Below are 11,995 nucleotides of genomic sequence, written 5' to 3' on the forward strand. Positions count from 1 at the left end.
GAGCAACCATGAGTAGGGAGAGCAGCAGGCAGAGGGAGAAACAGGCACCCTGCTGAGCGAGGAGCTCAATGCAGAATTCAGTCCCAGGACCCTGGGATCATAATCTGAGCTGAAGGCAGATGCTTAACAAACTAAACCACCCAGGAGCCCCTACCTGTCATTTTAAAAAAATTATTTTTGTTCTTCCTCAAAAGAAAAACTATCCATTCCTCTTATGAGGATAGAAGAAAGAGGCAAGTAGCATAGTAGTTACTGATGGATGTGGGAAAACTAGGATAGATTAGAGTTTAGTTTCCTTCTTTTAAAGTTAACTGAAAAAATATAAAATATAATATAAAAAATATAAAATGCACTGAAAAATAAATGCCAGCAGAAGTACAACAGTATAGCAAGAAGAAATGGGAAAGGCAAGAAGAGATCCTTTCCTGACATGAACATGGAACAGTGAACTTCAGAAAATGATGTCTTTAGGTCTGCAAATGGAGAGAATGACATTCATCTCTGCCTTAACTTCTCTGAACATCCTTCACACTTGAAAGCAAGACAAGCTGAATGTCAGGTTTTTGTGACCTAACATTAGGAATTAAGGTCTAATTCGTCAACTGTTAAAATCTGGTCTAAGCCAGATACTCACTTTCTTTTCTGACAGTAATGGTGTTACCGTGATAACAACATCTCAGCCCTTGACAAAGCCTGTACCACAGAGAGAGAAAACTCAAAAATACCAACAGTGGAATGGTAGGTTAGAGGAATTTAGTCAGCAAACCTTCAACTCCTGCAGTAGACTTGTCAGCATGTTACATAGGGCTTTAATGCAGTAGCTTCCCCACATATGGGCCACAATATGGTCTCAGTGGTTCCCTGCTACCGGCACGGCTGAGGAGGAGGGAGAAATAATTAGACATCTGACAGGCAAGTGGCTGCTCTCATAGCTCAGCCAAGGCTTTTGCAGAGGGCACTGGGTATTTTTAAACCACCGTTCCATTGCTGCTAAAGAAATTGTGCATTTTTCTTTTGCTGATGAATAGACATTGGTTTGTTTCAGAGTTTGATGTTAAAGAAGTGATGGAAGTCATAGCTTAATTCTTTCATCCAGTTTCCTAAAGAAAAGCATATATGCTGCCTACAATATATGCAGTGGAATATAAAGAGGCCAAAACACTAATACTAATTTTCCTCTGCTTGAAAAATGCACACATCCGAACAAATCATTTTTAGCTGTCAGAATCGCTGCTCTGCACTTTAAATGAGTGGCCTAAGGTTTCTGTATAAAGCCAGCAAAACAAGCCATAAACAGGTACATGGGAGAGGGTGAGGACAATAAGTGCTTTCCCTAACTACACTATAAAAGCACTGCTCAAGGTCAATGACTCTATTTTGATTCCCATCCACAACAGTGTCACCACTATGACCAACAAGCACAGTTCTCAGTGTCCAGCAGTAATTCATAAATATCAGCCAATGTATTGATATTTTTCTAGTATGCAGACTCCATATGTATGGCCTGTAGAAAAAAGTACAGAGAAACCAAGCAGGTCAAAAGTGCCATGCTGCTTCTTTGTGCTGTCTTCATCACACGCAATAGTGCCTGGCAGGAGTTCAACCCACAGGAAAGTTTGATTTGTCTGAGATTAGACACTTTTTTGGAAATAAACAGCATTTTCTCCAAAGAAACCACATGTAAAAATTTCAGCCAAGTTTCACTTCTTTTTCTTTCTTTATATAACCAAGCATGTGTATGTTTATTTTCAAAAAATTTAATCTCTTGTCTAAAGCTCATCTCCTGTTTATAACCATAGTAATAGACTGAACATCTGTATCCCCCCCAAATTCATATGTTGAAGCCTTAACCCCCTGTACGATGGTATTTGGAGGTTGGGTCTTGAGGGGGTAATTAGGTTAGGATGAGGTCATGAGGGTGGGGCCCCATGATGGGACTGGTCCCTTCTAAAAAGAGCTCACTCTCTCTCCACGTGCACACACTGAGGAAAGCCCTGCGAGGACAAAGGGAAAGGGCAGCCATCTGAAAGCCACAAAGAAAGCTCTCACCAGATCCCAACTATACTGGCATTCTGACCTTGGACTTCTGGCCTTCAAAACCAAGGAAATATATTGCTGTTTAAGCCACACAGTCTATAGTATTTTGTTACAGCAGCCCAAGCAGACTAAGACATCCAACAAAACTGTAGGGATAAATGTGCTTGAGATTCATATGGGAAAGGTCAGCAGTGACACAGGGAGGACATACACTTAGAAAATCAGGATATGTTCACCTCCAATTTTTTTTAAAAAGATGATATTATCAGAGTCAGACAGGGTAGATCTGCCTTGTCAGGGTGTAGGCACTCCTTCTGTGGAAGCTATAAATTCTATGACAGGAGACTAAACCTAGCCAGCGAGGCTGAATGTGAACAAGCAGCTCTCTAACAGCAGCCGTGTGAGACAGATGCACACACACAGTGCTTGAAAATCGGATATTAATTTCCAGACTCACTGATGTTTGATGCTATGGATTCCAAAATCCAATTAACTTTCAAACTTCTATATATGGAGGAAAGAAGACATTATCATGTAATACACTCCAAAGCATTCCACTTGTCTTCATAAATTTGCTCTAGAGTGGGGCATTTTATTAGTCAGATTCTATAAGAAACATAACCAACAGGAGAGAAAGAGTGACAGAGAGAAACAGAGAGAGAGTGAAATTGTAAGGAATTGCTTTGTGCAACTGTAGGGGCTGAAAGTCCAAATTCTGTAGAACAGGCAAGTAGGCTGGAAATTCAGTTAAGAGATGATGTTGTAGTCTTGAGATCAGAATACATAGGGCAGGACAGCAGACAGAAAACTCGGACAGGGTTTCTATATTGCAGTCTTGTAAAAATTTGGTTCTTTGGTAAACGTCAGTGTTTGTACTGAAGGCCTTTGACTGATTGGATAAAGTCTACCCACATTAAGAAAACTGACCTATTTCACTCAAAGTCTACTGACTAAATGTGAATCACATCTAAAAACTGTCCACACAGCAACATCTAGACTGTTGTTGGTCCAAACAACTGAGAACCGTAGCCTAGCCAAGTTGACACATAAAATTAATCATCACAAGCATAAACCTGGAAGTAAAAAGACAATAAAAACAAATTTCCAAATCCTTCAAATTCTTCTTCTGTCCTAACCAGCATTGGTTGGTCTCATGAGAATGGGTCTCATCCATTGTCACAGTAAACTACTCACTAAATCAAATATGGTCTATTATATCCCTTGCATTCCCAAGACATCCCTTGAATTTTTACTAAAGTCAACTTGCTAGTGCAAGATGAATTTCTAGGATGCAAAAAATACAGTCAACCCTAAGTCATAAGACATCAAAGTTTAGGAACCTGACATAAAGCTGCACTCCACAAATAGAGCAACTGGTGAGGGCTGGGATACCGCTTATTTGTCCAGCATTTTAACCCCAGAGGTTAGCCCTACACCTGGCTCATAAGGGTTACTCAGAAATCTTTGTTAAATGAATACCTGAATTAATTAGGGAAGTAAAAGAGATGAACATTATTAAAGGTGCTTCCCACTTTGAGATGATAAAGCCAAATAGAGGACTGTTGTGCTTCTTTGTTTTTCTACTCTATTGCAAAATAAAATAATTACTTCTGCAAATTGAACAGATACAGACTCTACTCTGGTCCCCATGCCAGTATTCTTCTAGGTATTTTGGAGCTCTTCATTTTCATCCCGTATTTCAGCACTCAGAATTCAGTAAGCGTATTTACTAGCTGTGTAAATATGGACACTAATAATTAACACCAAATACCAAGTACTGTCCTTAGTGTCTATATTTACCCATAACATTTTCATGAAGTGGGTGCTGCTATCTCTCCCCTTTTTACAGAAGAGGAAACTGCAGCATAAATAAATAAAGGAACTTACTCAAAAGTCAGACCAGTAGTTACTGGCTCAGTTGAAATTTGAACTCAGTCTGGTTCCAGATACCTCTCTCTGCCTCACTACACTGCAATTTACTTAACTACTCAGAGCCTCAGTGTGTTCATTTACAAAATAAGAATAATAATTCCTCCCTTGTAGAATTGTTTTAGGATAAGTGCCAATTTATAGCCCGGTGCCTGGCACACAACCCATGGGCACTGAGTAAATGGTGTTGGTGTTGATGCAAAAAGTAATAGCCATAGTATCTGTTGCTACTATCACTGTCATCATTGTCATGGCCGAAGTAGATTCCCTCCATAATCAAGTTGCTTTATAATTGCTACTTAAGTCACAAAATTCAAGGGCACATGTACCTGTCTTAATACACGTAATTCACAAAATAAATACAGCATACACACTAATAAACGTGAATTCTGGGCCGCAGAGTTGTCACTTCCAAATTGTCTGCCATGCCACTCAGCCTTAACATCAAATTTTAGGCTAAAACTGCAGGACAACTGTGGTGAATGAACGATGATCAAAAATTCTTTACTACACCTTCTCCTGAAAAACTGACTCTAATTTCCCTCTCTCTGAAACTGGGCTGGCCTTAGTGAATTGTCTGATCAAAAGAATGTAACAGAATTAACATTCTGGAAATAATTAGTCTAGGTCATAGAATCCTTTCAGCTTATCCCAAGGCCACTTGGAATACTTGCTCTAGAAGCCTGAGCTCCATAGGAAGTCTAACTATCCTGGAGAACTAAGGCCAGCCTTCCACCCATCTCCATCAAGGTAGCAGACATGTGAATGAAGTCATTTTTGACCCTCCAGACCAGTCCATCTGCCAGCTGAGTACACCAGCTGACCTCAATCAACACCACATGGAATAGACAAATCACCAGAATCTTAAACTCATGATCAACAGACTAGTGAGATATAATAAATCACTTGCTTTAAGCCACTAAGTTTTGGGGTAGTTTGTTAAATGGCAATAGTTAACTAGAACAGAAAGAATTCCGATATTATCAAATGAGATATTGCACCGCACTATGTGCTGAGAGGGAATATTTCTTTTTTTTTTAATTTTTTATTTCTTTTCAGCAGTATTCATTGTTTTTGCACCACACCCAGTGCTCCATGCAATCCATGCCCTCTCCAATACCCACCACCTGGTTCTCCTAACCTCCCACCACCCCCCCATCCCTTCAAAACCCTCAGATTGTTTTTCAGAGTCCATAGTCTCTCATGGTTCACCTCCCCTTCCAATTTCCCTCAACTCCCTTCTCCTCTCCATCTACCCTTGTCCTCCATGCTATTTGTTATGCTCCACAATTACCATATGATAATTGACTCTCTCTGCTTGACTTATTTCACTCAGCATAATTCCAGTCCCGTCCATGTTGCTACAAAAGTTGGGTATTCATCCTTTCTGATGGAGGCATAATACTCCATAGTGTGTATGGACCACATCTTCCTTACCCACTTGTCCGTTGAAGGGCATCTTGGTTCTTTCCACAGTTTGGTGACCATGGCCATTGCTGCTATAAACATTGGGGAAGAGATGGCTCTTCTTTTCACTACATCTGTATCTTTGGAGTAAATACTCAGGAGACGGGACGCCTGGGTGGCTCAGTTGGTTAAGCGGCTGCCTTCGGCTCAGGTCATGATCCCAGCGTCCTGGGATCGAGTCCCACATCAGGCTCCTTGCTTGGCAGGGAGCCTGCTTCTCCCTCTGCCTCTGCCTGCCACTCTGTCTGCCTGTGCTTGCTCTCGCTTCTCTCTCTATGACAAATTAAAAAAAAAAAAAAATACCCAGGAGTGCAATTGCAGGGTCATAGGGAAGCTCTATTTTTAATTTCTTGAGGAATCTCCACACTATTCTCCAAAGTGGCTGCATCAACTTGCATTCCCACCAGCAGTATAAGAGGGTTCCCCTTTCTCCACATCCTTGAGAGGGAATATTTCTTGATTCAGCTGCCATTCAGTAGAATCTACATGTGTGGTATTGAGTGGGCAGCACCAGTCACAGGAGGATATTTTTATTGGAAAAAGGAAATGAATCAAGGTTAGTGCATAGGAATAGAATGTGTGATGTCAGTGAATTCAAGGTAATGGTTACAAGTCACCAAGACCTTGTAAAGATAAAATAAGAGGACAGAAAATGCAGAATGTCTCTTTCCATCCTTGCTACCACAAAATTAAAACAAATCATGAATAGAATTAGATCAAATGGAGCAGAGGATCCAACTGATACTAACATGCATGTGCCATGTAGATGTCCTTAGCAACAGGACCCTCTGACGTTAACAATATTGCGACCAGAAAGTCATGTACAAATTAAGCTTAAAATTAAACCACAGCCACATATGTGTTGCTAATTCCACTTTAGGGAAGGGTCTGGAAAGGAGTGAAAGAGCCATTTATGCAGTAAACAAAAGGTGAGAACCTGAGGAAAAGAATCTGAGTTATGCCTAAGAGGGTTAAATAGGGCCCATGTGCTCTAGAATTTTTTGTGTGGAGACCTATCATACCTCCCTCTTACTGGGTCAGTGAAGAAAATAGAAAATGTGATCCTTTTTTTAATTCATAAGGGTTTTTTTTACTTTTATTATTAAAATAAAGTTGACATACAATGTTACATTAGTTTCAGGTGGACAACAGTGATTTGACAATTCTATTCATTATACAATGTTCAGCATGATAGACGTAGTCAACATCTTTCACCATACAATGCAATTATAATATTATTGACTATACTCCTTATGTTCTTTCTTTTATTCCTGTGACTTATTCATTCCGTAACTGGAAGCCTGTCACCCACTCCTCTTACCCATTTTGCTCCTCCTCCCACCCCTTTTTCCCTCTGGCAACCACCAGTTTGTTCTCTGCATTTATGAATCTGCTTGGGTTTGTTTTTACATTTCACATATAAATTAAATCATATGGAATTGTCTTTCTTTGACTTATTTTACTTAGCAGAATACCTTTTAAGTCCATCCATGTTCCCCAAAATGGCAAGATCTAATTTTTTATGGCTGAGTAATATTCCATTGTATATATACACTACATCTTCTTTACCAATTCACCCATCAATGGACACTTAGGTCACTTCCATATCTTGGCTATCATAAATAACGCTGTTATGAACATGAAGGTGCCATATATCTTTTCAAAGTAGCATTTACATTTTCTTTGGGTAAATATCCAGTCATGGAATTACTGTATGGTATGTCTACTTCTAATTGAATGTTTTATACATAGACTCTACCTGGCTGCTGGATAGAAGGCAATCAGGCAGAGTGAGATACAGCCACATAGCCTAAAGAAGTATGCAATTCCCTTACTTAACCTATGCAACACCCTGTTATTGCTCCTCCTGGAGCAATAACAGTATCTTCATTTCTAGAGTTACGAACAGAGCTGTAAAACAACTTATTTGCAGCCATGCGACACTTAAAAATTTGCAAAACAAGGTTGTATCTGATTCGGAGGATTTTATTAATCTCTCTCTCTTCCTTTTTTTTTTTTTTTTTTTTTTTTTTTTTGGTCCAGGAAGTTCAGAGATTTGGTACATTATGAAAATCTTTCCTCAGTATTATCATGCAGATATTTCAAAGTATCCCTAGTTTCTCATATTTTTAAATAGCTCTATAACAGGAAAAAAGAACTGAAACTATCCTAGAGAAAGAAACTAATAAGACACTCCAGTGACACTCAATATTTTTATTCCAGGAAATTCCTGCCTATAGAAGGGTTCTGCTGTTATGTCCAGCTGTCATTGAAGAGCATTGCTAGGTGGCATCCCAAGGTTAAAAGCAGCTGTAGCAAAATGAAAACATGGCATTCTGCTACTATCCAATATCAAATTATATATAATTTCCCAGAAGCATAAAACCTAAAGGAATTCTGAGCCACAAATATTGATTTCTTTTTATTTGCTAAAAAAAAAAAGTCAAGTTTAATAAGATAAAAAAGTTCACAAATGTCTTTCTTTGTATCTTTTCTGTTTTTAATAATGTAAGAAATTAAAGATTTTGTTAAGTGTAAAGACAGTCAACAATCCTTGAGACACAAATTATTTTCTCTCTTAAGATTTTATTAATTTATTTGTGAGAGAGCAAGAGAAAGAGAGAGAGAGCACACAAGCAGGGAAGCAGAGGGCTGAGGGAGAAGCAGGCTCCCTACTGAGCAAGGAGACCGAGCAGGACTCAATCCCAGGACTCTGGAATCAGGACCTGAGTTGAAGGCATACACTTAACTAATTGAGCCACTCAGGTGTCCCAGACACAAACTATTTTCTAAACAATCCATCTTGGAAAACATGTAGCCCCTATACAATTTAAATACAGGCTTAAGACAACCCCATGAAATAAAGCAGATTTTTTTTATTTTTATTTTTATTTTTATTATGTTCAGTTAGCCACTGTATAGTACACCACATTTTATTTTATCTTTAAATGTAAAGTGATTCAATTCCTGCTTTATCTTCAAACTTGAAGATAAAAAAGTAATTGGGGCTCCTGTGTGGTTTGATTAACCTCTGCCTTCAGCTCAGGTCATGATCTCAGAGTACTGAGATCAAGCCCCACATCAGGCTCTCTGCTCAGCAGGGAGCCTGCTTCCCCTCACCCCCGCCTGCCTCTCTGCCTACTTGTGATCTCTGTCAAATAAATAAATAAAATCTTTAAAAAAATAATTAAACTGCCAGTGGACAGAGTCACTCCAGAGGTAATTTTCTATTTTCTTTTTGATCCATGATCATTGATTACATACTATCTTGTATTGCTTTGCATTTTTTTTTCTCTCCAACAATGTTTTGAACTCTTTAGGTTCAAGGACTATGTTTCCTTCCTTTATTCCCTATTGCATGCATAATGTAGAGTTCTAGACATACAAGATAATCAATTTATTTCTTTTCATCTGAAAGTCACACAAAGGAACATGTTCTATGATTCAGTGTATTTTTCTTCCAGCATTATGCAAGATTTTTAGAAAGTTGATGAATTATTTTTACAACTATTTGCAAATTTAAACCTTGTTCAAAGATAAGAAATTTATAAAATCATGATTAATATTTTTATTCTAAGAAACAAATTTCCATAAAGATCAAACAGTGAGTGTTCCGAATTCTCAGGACAGAGGTCAAAAAACTGTTTAAAACTTTATAAATAAAAATACATTGCTAATGGGGTGCCTTGGTGGCTCACTCAGTTCAGTATCTGTCTTTGACTCAGGTCATGATCTTAGAGTCCTGGGATTGGGACCTGCGTCACCCTGCTTAGTGGGAAGTCTGCTTCTCCCTCTGCCTCAGCCCCTCCCATGGCGCTCTCTCTCTCTCTCTCACAAATAAAATCTTTTAAGAAAATACATTGCGGAGAGGAGAACTGAGTTGGGGGAAATCGGAGGGGGAGACAAACCATATGGGACTGTGGACGCTGAGAAACAAACTGAAGGTTTGGGTATTATGGAGGGCATGTATTGCATGGAGCACTGGGTGTGATGTATAAACAATGAATTTTGGAACACTGAAAAGAAAAGAAAATACATTGCTAACAAAATCAATGGGGGAAATCTGGAAGGTGAGATATTTATACCCTAATCACGAATTAAAGTATGAGAAATAAATGTCCAAAGAGATGTTTGAAAAAGTGTGACCTAGATATCTTTTTGATGTTTACACGTACTTTAAATTACTGAATTTGGACTTGCAAGTTAACATGGTGAGGAATTCTACACAGTGTAGGAGCCTGGAAAAAAAAAAAAAAAAAAAAGGCTGCTGCTTCTTTTTTTTCTTTTCTTTTCTTTTTTTTTTTTTTTTTTTTTTTTGATGTTTTATCAAAAGACATTTTTATTTGTCACTCTTAGGAAACCTCATTTTTGACTGGACTCAGATTAAAGGTAGAAACTGTCAGAGAGAACAGACTCCGTCTCTTGGCAATCTGTTCCTGGTGTTTTTCTCAGGCCTCCTTCATTCTCTTGGCTAAAAGTTTAGCACATTCTGCAGCCTCTTCCTTATCTTTCTGAGTGCACTATTTCTTCAAAGCAATATCCCAGTGTTTGTGTTGAAGGACACATGGAGTAACAAGAGGCTAAATCTTGGGCCCTTTGATTCTAGGTTTCTTATCTTCTTTGTTTAGGAGCTTTCTCACAACATACTGGTGGACATCATCTTTAGAGAAACTGAAAAGTTTGTGGATTCTTCTAACTCCTTAGGGCTCCAGGTGGCGAGGCACAGTAGTATCAGTCCAGGAATATCCTTCTCCCCTTTTTTTAGAATGACCAAGTTGAGAACACTGAGGTTAGCATCAATAAGGCAACCCCAAATAGATTTGTACTTTCTCTCTCCCGTCCTCCTTGGTCTATATCAGAAATGCCCCTTACTCAGCAACAGGCAGACACAGACATGGGTCAAGACACCCTGCTTTGTGGGGAAACCTTTTTTGTCATTGCCACCACTGATTTGGACCACGTAACCCTTCCATTCTTTCCCCAGAACAGCAGCAGGAACTTCTGTGGCGATATTCTTCTCCCAAAAGTTATGAAGTTTGCGTTCACAGTCTACCTCAATGAGTTTCTGGCAGCCAATAGCTGAGAAAAAGATATTCAGCTTCATTCTGAAGCAGACTCCTGTTGGGCACAGCAAAGATGGCGCTGGCCTGCCTTCTCTTCCGGCTAGAAAAGGCGCCACCGTGGCAGTATTGGCGCCAACGTGGCGGTTTCGGTTCCGCATATCTCTGATATTTCCTCCTCTCGCCCAACACACCCTACCCAGTTACTGACTACGTAACCAAACCCCATAGGCTCTCTCCCCGCTGACCTCATTTCCCATCCCCTACCCAATATAAGCTGCAACCCCGCTCAATAAAGTGAGATCCTGCTTCGACAGATCTCCCGAGCCTGGTGTCGTCCGTTGGTGCGTCTGGGTTCGCGACACTCGCCATCCCGCTCAGCCCCGGGAAGGGGCCTCCGGCTGGTCCGGTCGCCTCCACCCCTCCAAGGGAACCCCAACAACTGGTGCCCCGTGTGAGGGACCTCACTCTTCTCACTGACGGGCCAATCGGTCAACGGGTGAGTGTACCCCTATAAGTTATGGGGCAGTCCTCTTCTAAAAACGACCCCCCTGTTAAACCAAAGAGGTTATACCCCTCGCTAGACCCCTTTGACGTGGCTCCTTGGCCCCCGGACCTCCAACCCAGATCTCTGGCTGAGGGCCCCCCTGCGCGCCCCCCTTCCACTAACCCCTTTATTCAACCGTCAGCGCCCACTCCTCCGCCTCCTTATTGCCCCCCCCTCCAGAGCATACCTCCCCTGAGCCCTCCAGTTGTTCTCTCTTCCCTGTTAATGTTAACCCAGGAGGCAACCGTCCAGCTCCATGGTACCCATGGGAGCCTGGGGACCTTAAGGAGCTCAAAAAGGCAGTGTTGGAGGATGGGCCCAACGCCCCCTGGACAAAAACCATCCTCCGAGGTCTGGCCCATTCCCCATGTACGGCAGCTGACTGGCAGTCACTAGCTAGGGCCGTTCTTCTGGGGGCCCTATATATAAAGTGGACAGCCTTATATAAAGAGGAATGTCAGCAGATTGCAGAAAGAAATGCCCGAGCCAATCCAGCCATCCCTATAACTATGGGAATGCTTGCTGGGACTGATGGCCAGTATGCCTCCGGAACCCAACCGGCAGCCATCCCCCCCCTTACCAGGACCAGATCCGAGCCGCTGGGCTCGCGGCTTGGAGAAAACTTGAGGAGGGGCCTTCTGAGTCACCAATAGCATGGTTACACCAAAAAACTAACGAAGATTTGCCCTCTTTCATTGATTGGGTGGAGAAATCCGTTAAGAAAAAGATGCCCCCTGGGGATCTCAGAGACCATTTCGTCAGAATGGCAGTATGGGAAGGAATGACCCGAGATTATAAGATGGCCTGAGCTGGCCTAAAAGAAAGATCTATGGACCGCTGGGTTATTGCTACAAAAGACATTGGGTCCACATCACATCAGGCGCGAGCTATGGCGGCAGCCTTAAGAGAGCATCAACAGGACAGCCTTGAGACGCTAGTGTGTGTAATGCAGCAG

At 41.0% G+C, this 11,995-nt stretch overlaps 1 pseudogene; it reads right to left on the bottom strand.

Annotated features, from left to right (window-relative positions):
* Positions 1–9,795: 9,795 nt before the first annotated feature.
* On the bottom strand, positions 9,796–10,795 carry LOC131833627 (small ribosomal subunit protein eS6-like; annotated as a pseudogene).
* Between the last annotated feature and the right edge of the window lie 1,200 nt (positions 10,796–11,995).

The sequence above is a fragment of the Mustela lutreola genome, chromosome 6 (genome assembly GCF_030435805.1).
Source record: "Mustela lutreola isolate mMusLut2 chromosome 6, mMusLut2.pri, whole genome shotgun sequence".
Lineage (NCBI taxonomy): Eukaryota > Metazoa > Chordata > Mammalia > Carnivora > Mustelidae > Mustela > Mustela lutreola.